Source organism: Littorina saxatilis, linkage group LG5, assembly GCF_037325665.1.
Source record: "Littorina saxatilis isolate snail1 linkage group LG5, US_GU_Lsax_2.0, whole genome shotgun sequence".
NCBI classification, from domain to species: Eukaryota; Metazoa; Mollusca; class Gastropoda; order Littorinimorpha; family Littorinidae; genus Littorina; species Littorina saxatilis.
This window is the reverse complement of record NC_090249.1, coordinates 37,176,272-37,190,599: the sequence shown is the minus strand read 5'-3', so window position 1 is coordinate 37,190,599 and position 14,328 is coordinate 37,176,272.

Sequence of the window (14,328 nt, the reverse complement as noted above, 5' to 3'; positions counted from 1 at the left end):
AAGCACTAATCAAAAATTTGTTCCAGGGGCTTGCAACGTAGTACAATATATTACCTTACTGGGAGAATGCAAGTTTCCAGTACAAAGGACTTAACATTTCTTACATACTGCTTGACTAAAATCTTTACAAAAATTGACTATATTCTATACAAGAAACACTTAACAAGGGTAAAAGGAGAAACAGAATCCATTAGTCGCCTCTTACGACATGCTGGGGAGCATCGGGTAAATTCTTTCTCGTCCCAACCAAAATGGGACTCCCCCTAACCCGTGGGGGGTAAACGGTATACAGCTGTTTTAACAATATCACATGATTATAGGAACACTGAAACATACAGCAACCTTCGGCATGCAATCATATTTAATGGCATTTATGTCTTCATAACATTTCAACATCTTTTACTATGCATTAAAAAACAAGGGAATTAAACAAAATTGCCAAACTTCAGCCTTTGACAGAAGACTTTGCATCTACTCTTGACAAAAAATTCAAGATCACAGCATGGTAATATTTTGTTTGTTTGTTTGTTTGTTGCTTAACGTCCAGCCGACTACGCAGAGCCATATCAGGACGAGGAAGGGGGGGATGAAGGGGGCCACTTGTCAAGCGATTCCTGTTTACAAATGCACCAAGGAACTTAGTCGATAAATATCGACAGGGGGCCGACAAATGGTTTAAATGGGAAATGTGTGTATATGGGTGTGGGTTTGAAACAAACAAACAAACCAACCCATGTGAACCCCGGGCCGCAGGCCTTCGATGTAGTGATTGAAAAAAAAGGATGTTCTCAAATGGTTCAATTCTCATTTGGTCTGATTCTCAAATGGTACCGGTATACTCCCCCCCCCCCCCTGGCCGCAAGCCTAGGAGTAAAATTTTATAGACACTGACCTTCTTCCCAGGGGTCATTGACCCAGTTTTAGCTATGAGAGGTGGTTCGCCCAGAGGCTGTAGAGTATACTGGGGCGGTCTCTTTGATGTCTTGAGAGGAAACTTGGCCAGGGTAGTACATGCACCAGAACTGGTGGACACCAAGGACAAACATGAAATCGAAGCAGTTTGCTTTCAGAGAGAACGGTCGTCAGCAACTCAAACTTCTCTGTTTTCTTTTTTTTTTAAATCTGACTGTCTTTGTGGCCCCCTGACTCCGCCCCCCTCCCTCTGTAAGGACCCCCCTCCACAAGGACCGATTTTTGTCAACATTTTAAAGGTCGCTAGAGAGGGGTTCCACTGTATGACCTAACCGCTACTGGCAGACGGCCTCAATCTTCACGCGCAAAGACGAGATTAATAGGTGCTCGGTTTTGGTATTTTGAATTACATTACATTAAACCTTTGTTGGGTTTCATGGTCATGGCAACAGCCATAATAATATTACATGATGTATAATATCATATTTCAGCATATGTGAATTACATGTCATCATACTAAACTGTCATACATTTTTATTCCTACATTATTGTGATTGATCACAACCAAACCTACTATCATTGGACACATCCAAATGCAAGCGCCTGTTCTTGACAATTTCCCTCTAATCTAAATATAAAATCAGTGCAATTTCCTGGGTCGGGCTTTGCCACAGACACTCACGGTTTGGCCTGTAGGTAAAATGTACAATGTATTTTCTGATTTGTGCACAAAAGCTTTTTTTCTTTTTTCTTTTTTTTAACATAACAATGTTTAATGTCACTGTATGTTTAAAAGACCATGGTCATATTTGTAAAAAAAATGTTAAATTAGAAAATAAATAACATTTTGGTTCATGATTTTTCCTACACCTGTGCTAAAAATAAGAAATAAAAATGTCGGGTATATAAGTCACTCAAATACAGCTAGGTATGAATGGCTCGGTTTGAGTTTGTTGCAGTTGACCCTGCACAATGCGACATATCATGTTTTTGTTGAACAATTTTGACGTCACCCCTCCCATAGGGTGACGTATTTCACAACTTCCTGTGTTACACAAACTCTGTGATGACCAATTTTGACGTCACCCCTCCCATAGGGTGACGGATTTCACAACTTTCTACAGATGAACAATTTTGACGTCACCCCTCCCATAGGGTGACGGATGTCACAACTTCCTGTGTACACAAACTGATGACGTATTTCACAACAAAATGGCGCTGCCCATGGTCAACCTCGAAACTATCCGTATAGAATGGGGGCGTCCTCGCCCCCATAATAACCCATTACTTGTGTCCCAGCAGGCTTTAGTAAAACTAAATTAATACCTACTGGAAGATTACCAGTTTCCAGTATGTTAAAATAGGCTTAACCTATCTACTGCTGGACTTACATCAGAACACTAACAGATTAAACTATACATGAATCGCGAGACAAGCGGCAAGAGAAGAGATTTTTGGAAAAAATACAGGTGAATGAGCAAGAAGGCAGAAAAAAGAAAAGAATTCATGAAGAAAAAGAGAGCATGACAGGAAAGAGGAACCAAAAATCTACCTAACAGCAAACTAGAAAGCTCCTGCGGTTCCAAAAACAGGAGGGGCTTTTAATTTCATAACCGCAGTGCCCCACTGCGGGAAGCATGGTAATAGAGAAAATTTGTTTTCTGTGAGAATTAAATATAAAGATGTCACAAAAGACCTGAATTGATTGAAAGGGGAATACGGTCATGAAATGTTAACATGCATGTTTTCATAAACCAATGCTGAAAAAAATTACGAATAACACATGTGAATGCCCCTGCTAAGGAGCCTTCTGTGTATCTGGATTCTTTTTGTTTTGCTTGTGTTTTTTAGTCTTGCTTCTAGCTTGACTCGCATGCGACTTTCCGTGGTGGTGGCTTCCCCTCTCTTTTCTTTCACTTTTCTTTCCCTATCTCACTTTTGCCCCTATTTGTTCCCATTTTGCAGCCACCTCTGTAGGTTCGCGTGCGGGTCTAGCTCGCTCTTTATCTTCTAGTTTTCTTTATAAAGTATGAGCGTCCTGGTACGACCTTTGTTTTTGTTTTACTGACGTTAAATATTGTAACGTTTTTCTGATATTGTTTTCATGTGCCTGTATGGCTCACGCTGGACCATGCTAGCCTCTGGAGATTTTCCCCGGAGAGCACGGGACGCATGCTTTGCAACAGTAAAACCGTAGTAACGCGTAGTAACTTTTAGTTCACCTCTGTGGTGGATAGCCTGTATTCGTTGTCACTTGCTGGGAAGCCGTTCAGGGAACTACATGTGTTTTAGTATAGATAGGGTTTTGCTCTGTTCCTGGGACCAGTTTTCAAGTTAATTTGTAATGTTCTGTTTAGTTGCTCGCCTTGAGCCTGTTTAGGTTATATTGATGCTGTCAAAGGCGAGTATCCATTTCTGACTCCATGTTGCTCTTATTTACCGAATTCGTGTAATTTTCGTTTCGAATCTTTGTTTATGACTTCTTTCCGTTTCTGTGTCTTCTGTCCGTTTCTTTGTCTTCTTTCCGTTTCTTTGTCTTACGTTTTTATCTATGCAAGGGAAGAGCTGAGACTGTTCTGGTTTATTATGATTTGACTTTAAGCCAGTTTTTGTTTGCTAACCTTCTGTAAGATTTTGGTTCATGTTCGCGAGTCGTATTTGTATTTCTCCGTCCTGTATTGTTGGTCAGCTTTCCTTTCACTGCGTGTCGTTTCTTGTTTAGTTAGCCTAGTGTGTCCTACGTTTATTCTATGTTAGGGTTTTTTAACATATTTTGTCTTGGTGTTCAGGATAGCTTTGGTGATTTTTTATTGATTTGCCGCCATCTTGTTTCGGCCGCCATTTTGACGTCCATCTTTGATGTTTATGTTTTTAGGACACCTTTGATGTTTAGTTTGATGTTTCGAATTCTAAGTTTAGTTTTTTCTTTCTATCAGTTTCCACCGCTCCGCGCTTCTCGCTCCGCGCTCACCGCTCCGCGCTTCTCGCTCCATGCTCCACGCTTCACACTCTACTGTTCTGCACTCTCACTCAAGCTAGTCCTTTCTACTTCACATTTTAGCTTTAATTCACTTTCTAAACTTAGATTAGTTTTTCCGCCACGCTCCTATATAGGTTACTTAGCTCTCCATAGATTTATGTTTAGCCTTTTATATATTGATATTATGAGCTGATTCCGAATTACTATGACATTGACAAGTATGACCATATTCACAATAAAACTTTAATTAATTTTCCAATTCTAGTGTTCGTTTTGTTTTGTGAGCGCGTCGGTTCTTTGTAGCACCAAAATTACATCCTCCAGAATTTACATAAGTCATCTTAAAATCTTACAGCAACTCAAGGGCAAGCACAGTGGAAACTTTGACATTTTTTGGAACATTTTGGATTGTTTTCGACAAAGAACTTTATGAACTTTTGTAGGCCTGTGATCAGGGCCACTGACTTTTGAACTTCTTATCCTTACGAATCTTGTGAAGAGATCATGAACCTTTTGTCTTAAAGGAACTGTGTTTCGTATCTAGCGAACAATATTTTAATTTATTTTGTCGGGCCCAGAGCAGAGCAACTTAGGCATTATTTTAGGTTTGTTGACCATAGCATTGCACACTTCGTACTTCGTATTTTCTTCCCCTCTAGTGAGTGACCCGAGGTGTGCCGTTTTTTGAATTTTGTTTCTCTATATTTCGCAAGTCTTTGTTAACCTCTACGTTTTCACTTGACTTAAAGTATGGATGAGAAATTACCTTCTCATGAGAGTGCCGAGCTATCCCCTTACACTTTGAAGTTAGAAAGGGATGAACATTTTGCTTCGGACACTGATAGTCGTAAGAATGAAGGCGACCATGATGGCGCTCAGGGAGAGTCTCTAGCTGAACCCACTCAGACCCAAGACACTTTGAATTCAGATAACTTTCCCTCTCAAGCTGAACATTCTCCTACACAGGAAGGTTTAGGAACTGAGCCCTCCCAACAGGCTGCAAGTGCAGAGCATCTCGCTCAACGAAGTAGAGAAGAAAGAGGCCCCGCCATTGTTAGGGCTAGACTTAATGCTGAGGTGAGGGAACTGGCAGACAAGTACTGGGCCATAAGTCGAGCTCATAAGAATACGATCAGCGAGTTGTGCACAGCCTTTAGGGAAACACCAGACAAAAGAAGAGCCCTTAAAGCTCATAAAATAACCCTCTGTGAGCGCCTAGATGAGCTGAATGTAGCGAACTCGAGGCTTTGTCAAGTGGCTGAAAGTGATGTTGCTATAGAAGAGGATCTGAGCGATATGCACATGCAAACGGAGACGCTCAAAGAACAATACCGCAGTCTCTTTCCCAAGTTAGACCCGTACGCCTCCAGCTCGGACTTGACTTCCACAGTCGCTTCTGGAGGTGCTAGAGAGGTTTCTCTAGATGCTGCTTTGGCGGTTAGTGCAGCGAGATTTAGGTCCCAGCAAATGGTCGCAGATGAAAGGGCCAGACAAGAAGAGACTCTTTTGCTTTTAGAGGAGAAGGCTTCTAGGTCTAAAGCTTTGGCGGCAGAGAAGAAGGCAGAGATGGAAAGAAGAGAGATGGAAAGAGAGTGTGCTCGTTTAGAGAGAGAAGCTCAAGATGAAGAGTTAGCTTTGAAGAAAAAAGAAAAAGAAGTTAAGGCTGCACTAGAGAGGGTGGAGAGAGAAGGCAAGATGCAAGAAGAGCATGACGTTTTTAAGATCCTTAAAACTGACATAGAAGACCAGCAAAGGGCTAGAGAAAGATTCATGCCTCAGCTACCTCGTGACAGCCCCATTGATAGGTACCTAGGTACTCACAGCACCCTGCATGTAGGTACACACCTAGAGAGCATAGGAGATGTGGCGGTAGGGTATGATAGGCACACACAGCACACACAAGATACATATAAGCCTGCGACAGCCGACACCTACGCCCGCCCGCGTCACCAGCCGGCAGCCAACACCCTCGTCTCTGGGCAACATCAGCCTGCGGCAGCCAAGCCTGGACTCCCGCCACTTCAGCAGCCCACGGAGGTCAGGGCTTATGCCCCTTCGCATCTCCAGTCGGCCGCCGAGGATATCCGCGACACTCTTCGAGGCATCTCCAGGACCCTTGCCCAACCTGTCTCCGCTTTTCACCCACTGCCAGCAGCGGTCACAGCCACGGCTCCTACCACTACGACGATGACTACAGCCACCACGATGACGACAAGAGTCGGGGGCCAATTCGCGACCTCCTTTCGGCCTCAGTTTGTCAAAGCTGAGATTCCAAGCCACGAAGATCGTCCTCGCCAGATCTACGCGCCTTCCCGTTTCCCTCACAAATCCCTCAATCCATCAGCGAGACCTTTTCCCGGGCCTTTCCCTGGTCCTTTTCCTGCCATGACCTCCCGAGAGTCTCCGACCTATGTGCCAAACTTTGCATATGGGCCTTCTGTCATGCATCCTCCCATGCAAACACAGCAATATGACCACGCTGCAAGCTTTGCTCCTGACACTGACTACACACAGCATGGTTTTCAAGAGGCTCCGGTCACGAGCCCTTCAGACGTCTACTACGGGCAAGATGCATACCTTCCTCAGATGCAAGGCCAGCCAGCGCTCTCCGAGGGTTCTGCCCTAGCTCGTACTCTAGCTGAGGCTCTCCTGATCAACAGGTTACCGACGCAGGAGCCCACTACGTTTTCAGGAGATCCATTGACGTACCCTCTCTGGAGGTCCTCATTCACGCTTTTGATTGAGCGGCAGGGCTTTTCTGCAGAGGAAAAGCTCCTCTACTTGGAGAAGTACTTGGACGGTCCGGCGAAGGATGCGGTCAAGGGACTCTTTCTGATCAGGGATGCCCAGGCCTATCAGCAGGCCCTTCAGACGCTGGAGGAAAGATTCGGCAGTTCTTTCGTCGTTGCCAGAGCCTTCCGAGAGAAACTAGATGCATGGCCGGTAATCAAACCCAAAGATGGACAAGCCCTCCGCGCCTTCTCGGACTTTCTTGGACAATGCCTTGTGGCGAGCCGAGTGATAGGCCAGCTACAGAATCTTGAAGACCCAGCCTATCACAAGACACTCATGACCAAGCTTCCAGATTGGTTGGTGAGAAACTGGGTGCGGAAAGTAAACAAGACCAAGAACGAGAAGAAACGCTACCCTACCTTTGAGGAGTTGTCAGCTTTCATCAAGACAGAGGCAGACATCCTTTGCGAGCCCCTTTTCTCCTCCAGCAAATCTGCCGCCTCTTCCACCTCACAGACCGCCAGCTCAGCAGTCCCCAAGAAAACATCGTACAGTACGGATTGTTCTACATGTCAAGAGTGTGACAGATGTCAGCACCACGCTAAAACTGTCCTGAGTACGAACTGCGACGAAGTCTGTCCCTTTTGTACCGTTCGTTTTCCGACCAGCTCTTCTTCTCATCCTCTACTCAGATGCCAGAGGTTCGATGAGATTCCCGTTGAGGACAGGAAACACTTCATGTACGAAGCGTCCTTGTGCTTCTCCTGTGCCAGAAAGACTGACCATAGAAGTGTAGACTGCACTACCAGGGCGATATGTGACAAGTGCCAAGGCCCACATCTCACTATGCTGCATGGAGCGCCTAGCTACAGGAAGAAGATTCCCAATCAGCAACGGAATGCCCGGGGACCGCCAGATTCTTCAAGGTTTGTCTGTCTCAGTCAAGATGCCCGTGTTTCTGCCTCTGGATCAGCATTCGCGACGACCAACAAGTCAGACAGACCAGTCAGAGCTACCATGATTGTTCCGGTCAGAGTTTCGACGAAAGAGAATCCCACGGTAGAGCATACGACATACGCGCTGCTTGACACCATGTCTTGCATCTCCTTCGTTACTGAATCTTTGAGTGACAAGCTGAACACTCATTCTGAGCCAGCGTCATTGAGGCTGAACACTATGACTTCTCAGAACACTCATATCGAATGTCAGAGAGTGACCGGATTGTGTGTCAAGGCCCTCAACTCCAATGTTTCCCACAACCTGAAAACGCTCTACACGACGGACCATCTCACCAATGACACTGAGAACATACCAACATCAGAAACCGCTCGTAACATCAAGCATTTGAGCCATATTGCCAGCGAGATTCCCCCATTGCTCGAAGGCTGCACTCCCGGGTTGTTGATTGGCTACGATCATGCAGAGCTATTCATGCCAGAGAGAGTCATCAAGGGAGACCCATACGCCGTTCTCACACCGTTGGGTTGGACGATACTGGGACAAGTGTCGCCAAAACAGTCTGTCCATGACGTGATGCACGTGTCTCTAACAGAACATTGTCTCAGCGAGTACGAAGGTGAATCAGTCGCTTCCGTATATCGCACGACACTCGCCGAACCCAGCATCTCCGACGCCCTCCATGTCATGGAAAGGATTTTGAGAAGACCAGTACGAAGAAGACCACAACGAAGAAGACCACAACGAAGACCACGACGAAGAAGACCAGTACGAAGAAGACCACAACGAAGAAGACCACGACGAACAAGAAAGTGGCTTCTTCCCCAACGTAACGTTGCTGTCGGAGATGTCGTCGTGCTACGTGACGAAGCCGTATGCAGAGCAGATTGGCCTCTTGGGCTCGTGACGGAGGTTCGCCCCAGCGACGATGGACTCGTGCGAACCTGCAAGCTGAAGACTGTCAAGGTCACCTCGAAGACGAGCCATTCCACTTTCTACTACTGGCGCCCCATCTCCAAGCTGACCGTGCTGGTGAAGGCAGACCCGGACACCCAATGACTTTTCCAGTGAACTTTACTGTTTCGACAGACCGTTTGTGCATGTTTTGGTCTGACGTAATCCGTTCGCCTTTTTTGACAGGTGGCGCTGTTTTGATTTGGGGAGAAAATTTCGTCTTAATGCAAATATTTTTTGTGACTTTGTGGTTTTTCTCCATTTTGTATATATGTTTTTGATTCCGCATTTTGGAACGAAAGCTCTTGGCAGAGGCAAGCGCTTAATGAATCGGTTTGTTTAGTCCTTCCCGCGTGCGGATGCCTGTGCTTATGATTAAGAAGACTGAAGATGTTTTTCTTTTGTATTCTTTTGTAGGTTGCGACTACAGTCTTTCATACTGAGTTGCGGGTTATGTAAAGGTGTAAGAATAATGTTGACACGATATGTTGACAGTGACGGACCGACGAAATATGATGTTACATTTGTTGAAAGAACACGTGTGATTTTTTAGATTGAGACTCATAGAGAGTGCGTTTCGAACAGCTACGTTTTGGATAATGCCAAAAGGATTCTGTAATGTTTCGGATTTTGTTTTTGAACCACGTATGTATTCGATGATTTTTGTTGATTTTTTATGTCGACTTTTGTAAAGACTAAGATGTCTTCGAGGGGGGAATGTGAATGCCCCTGCTAAGGAGCCTTCTGTGTATCTGGATTCTTTTTGTTTTGCTTGTGTTTTTTAGTCTTGCTTCTAGCTTGACTCGCATGCGACTTTCCGTGGTGGTGGCTTCCCCTCTCTTTTCTTTCACTTTTCTTTCCCTATCTCACTTTTGCCCCTATTTGTTCCCATTTTGCAGCCACCTCTGTAGGTTCGCGTGCGGGTCTAGCTCGCTCTTTATCTTCTAGTTTTCTTTATAAAGTATGAGCGTCCTGGTACGACCTTTGTTTTTGTTTTACTGACGTTAAATATTGTAACGTTTTTCTGATATTGTTTTCATGTGCCTGTATGGCTCACGCTGGACCATGCTAGCCTCTGGAGATTTTCCCCGGAGAGCACGGGACGCATGCTTTGCAACAGTAAAACCGTAGTAACGCGTAGTAACTTTTAGTTCACCTCTGTGGTGGATAGCCTGTATTCGTTGTCACTTGCTGGGAAGCCGTTCAGGGAACTACATGTGTTTTAGTATAGATAGGGTTTTGCTCTGTTCCTGGGACCAGTTTTCAAGTTAATTTGTAATGTTCTGTTTAGTTGCTCGCCTTGAGCCTGTTTAGGTTATATTGATGCTGTCAAAGGCGAGTATCCATTTCTGACTCCATGTTGCTCTTATTTACCGAATTCGTGTAATTTTCGTTTCGAATCTTTGTTTATGACTTCTTTCCGTTTCTGTGTCTTCTGTCCGTTTCTTTGTCTTCTTTCCGTTTCTTTGTCTTACGTTTTTATCTATGCAAGGGAAGAGCTGAGACTGTTCTGGTTTATTATGATTTGACTTTAAGCCAGTTTTTGTTTGCTAACCTTCTGTAAGATTTTGGTTCATGTTCGCGAGTCGTATTTGTATTTCTCCGTCCTGTATTGTTGGTCAGCTTTCCTTTCACTGCGTGTCGTTTCTTGTTTAGTTAGCCTAGTGTGTCCTACGTTTATTCTATGTTAGGGTTTTTTAACATATTTTGTCTTGGTGTTCAGGATAGCTTTGGTGATTTTTTATTGATTTGCCGCCATCTTGTTTCGGCCGCCATTTTGACGTCCATCTTTGATGTTTATGTTTTTAGGACACCTTTGATGTTTAGTTTGATGTTTCGAATTCTAAGTTTAGTTTTTTCTTTCTATCAGTTTCCACCGCTCCGCGCTTCTCGCTCCGCGCTCCGCGCTCACCGCTCCGCGCTTCTCGCTCCATGCTCCACGCTTCACACTCTACTGTTCTGCACTCTCACTCAAGCTAGTCCTTTCTACTTCACATTTTAGCTTTAATTCACTTTCTAAACTTAGATTAGTTTTTCCGCCACGCTCCTATATAGGTTACTTAGCTCTCCATAGATTTATGTTTAGCCTTTTATATATTGATATTATGAGCTGATTCCGAATTACTATGACATTGACAAGTATGACCATATTCACAATAAAACTTTAATTAATTTTCCAATTCTAGTGTTCGTTTTGTTTTGTGAGCGCGTCGGTTCTTTGTAGCACCAAAATTACATCCTCCAGAATTTACATAAGTCATCTTAAAATCTTACAGCAACTCAAGGGCAAGCACAACACAGAAGCAAACAATATTCCTTTCCAGTAAGTTAAGTTGAGGCAAAAGAACCAACTGGTTGTAAAAATTGTCACTCTTTAGTTGCCCAGCTAGGTTCTGAATTGCTCTCAGATATATTATATTACATGACAAGCTTTTCAGTACCATGGCACGATTGAAACCTATTTACACCCCCGGTGTAGGGGTGTGTATAGGTTTCGGTCGATGTGTTTGTTTGTGTATTTGTGTGTTTGTGTTCGCATATAGATCTCAAGAATGAACGGACCGATCGTCACCAAACTTGGTGAACAGGTTCTATACATTCCTGAGACGGTCCTTACAAAAATTGGGACCAGTCAAACACACGGTTAGGGAGTTATTGGTGGATTAAGATTCTACAAGGACTTATAGAGAAACATATTCATGGTCAAAGGGAAATAACCTTCTCAGTTGGTGGCAGTGAGAATGGGTGCAGTGAGAATGGTTATTTCCCTTTGACCAACGGGGGTGTGTTTCCTACCTCGAAGGAATTTCTTGTTTTATATATATTTTATAAGTAATGCATGGAAGTACAGCTGTGTCGATCAGAAACAGGAATTATCTTCTTGCAATTATGGAACAACCGGTATATGTACAGAATGTTTTTTAAAGTTAACCTGGGCAGGAAGAGACCGCACAACAGTCACTGTCAGGTGTTTTCAAGGGGAGATAACAAAGTTAAATGCACTCTGGGTTTTATTTTGACAACATTTAGCCTGTGTGATTGGGTCAGCTGAATTTCAAACCTCATAACGGCACAAGATCTGCTCAGCTGAGAATTGTAATAAAAAAGAGATATCTACCTTACTAATCGTCTTCACTAAAGAATCAAAACAGAAACCCTAACTACTAACCAGCAATAACGCACGCCTCACCTTTCCATTACAAACCTGGCTGCTTTCTAATGCCCTCATCAACCGCACCCAGCTATTCATCATTCTAAAATCTATGACTCAGTGTGGCACGCTCGCCTCCTAACTAAATTACAGCGTATTGGTGTCACCGGGCGCCTGTACCACTTCATAAAGAGTTTTATCTCTGATCGTGAAATTTCAGTTAGAGTTGGCTCCGCTACATCAGCCCCACAGAAGATAGATATGGGGGTGCCCCAGGGTAGTGTGATTGCCCCAACTTTATTCATGATAATGTTACACGACATAGATCTTGTGGACGTGGGAGGAGCCACCATTATGCTATATGCCGATGACTTAGCCCTGGTTGACAACACAAAACCACGTATCCTAAGTAATAAAAAACCAAATATGACCCCCTATCAAACTAAAATAGATAACCTGGTAGAGTACATGAACCTAAACGGATTCCTACTGGCAGCAGAAAAAACGGTCTTTATGGTAGTCTCAAGGCAACAAAAACTGGATAAATGTAAATTAAACATAGGCGAAACAATCCTATCCCCCAGTAAACAGGTGAAATTCCTAGGCGTCATTATCGAGCGGAACCTATGCTGGTCACCCCACATTCTACACCTAGTAAATAAGGCGAATAAAACAATCAGCCTAATCAAACTTTTAAGAGCAGAGCCGTGGGCTTGTGGCAAAAAGATCATGACAGACATAGTTAGAGCCCTCGTCAGGTCTAGGCTCACTTATGGCCAGGAGGCTTTCTTCACGGCACCGAAATCTGTTTTAAAAAAACTAGATACAGTAGAACTAAAGGCACTGAAACTGGCCCTCGGCACATGTAAACACGCTAAAAACAAACTTGTTTACAAAGAGGTAGGCTGGACAACACTACAAGAAGAAAGGACACTGCGCGCCGCTCAATACGGTGTGCGCTCATACACCACTGACAACCCCACAAGTGAAGTCGTACGAGAATCCTTCACCAAAAACACTCGTATTCACATGGACACATTAAAAGAAAAAACTAAAACCATCTATGATAAGACCACACCTCTCTGTGATTTTGTTAAACCACTACTTACTGGTAGTAACATCACCCCGGAAAACATAGTAAAAAAAACCCACAAGTATACCCCCCCTGGTTACTGGAGGCCCCAATTATAACAGGCTCCCTTCACCCAACAGCCACTAAAGTAGACAACCCCCTTTTATTAAAGTCAATCGCCCAACAAGAACTTAAAACAACATATGTCAATTATTTACAGATTTATACAGACGGATCTAAACTACAGGACGGCACCGTCGGCTGTGCCTTCGTTATCCCCGATATGAACACTGTAAAACATTACAAATTGAACCCCAACATCTCAATCTTTTCCGCTGAACTATTCGCCATTATTATGGCACTTACGTTTGTTAAGGATTTACATAACAAACCAGTTGCCGCGGTGATTTGCACCGATTCCAAATCGTCTTTACAAGCCATGCAAGGAAAAACTAACAACCGTCTAGAACTCCAAAACGAAGCACTCTTCCTATCACATCAAATTATAACAGCTGGGACAGACCTGAGATTCCTATACGTTCCGTCCCATACGGGCATAAGAGGAAATGATTTAGCCGACCAGGCAGCCAAAACAGCTACAGAGCTACCGGATGACTTTATCATCAACATTAAATTTTCCAAATCTGAAGCTTACGCTAAAATAAAAAAGACATTTTTTTGCAGCCTCGCGAGTCAGCCTGACGGGGGATCATTTCCCCCCCTCCCTCCCGGCCTCCTGAGAATGTTCCACAGAACCCGCACCGAGGGCTGTATCCATAACCTCTTCCTGCACCACTGCGAGTGCGGAGAAGTTTTTAGCTTTGAACACATCTTTCATAACTGTGATTTTAACAAAGTAAATTTTAACACAGTGCATGAATACCAACACACCCACAAGCTCACACCAACACAATTTCTGCATCACCACACAGAACTAGGCTGGAAACACAGTTCCCTGCTTCTTAAGTGTATTTACAAGTCAAACATAGCTAGATGGTTTTAACCAGTGCAAATAATTTTAAGAGAACTCAATTTTTTCTCGGTATTGGGATGCTGTTTCCCAATACGGATACCTGCTTTTAACCGGTATTAGTCTGCCACATGTGACTGTGGAGAGGGAGATCAGACTCCAGAACATGTTCTCCAAGCATGTCCCCTCCTCGACCAACTGCGAATCCAGACATGGCCTGACCCAACAGATCTGAGGACCAAAATGTGGGGAGCACTGGAGGACCTGGAAAGAACGTCCATGTTCATGGCATCCTCCAGATTCCGAGTCTGACACAACCGTCGTACGAAGAAGAAGAAGAAGAAACCGGTATTAATCAAATGTGGCTCTGACTTTTATAACTTTTAAACATCAATTGGATGAAATAAACACTCGTTTTTATCGTCCCATCCCCCCAGAATACGTATGTGGATCCCACCTATATTCAGGTGATACAAAGTACTCGACCTTATCCAATCTTAACAGATCCTCTTAAATATCTTATCACCCCCACTCCCGTCATCCTCCCTCTTTTAACCAGCCCCACCTTTTTGTTTTTTTTGTTTTGTTGTTTTTTTGTG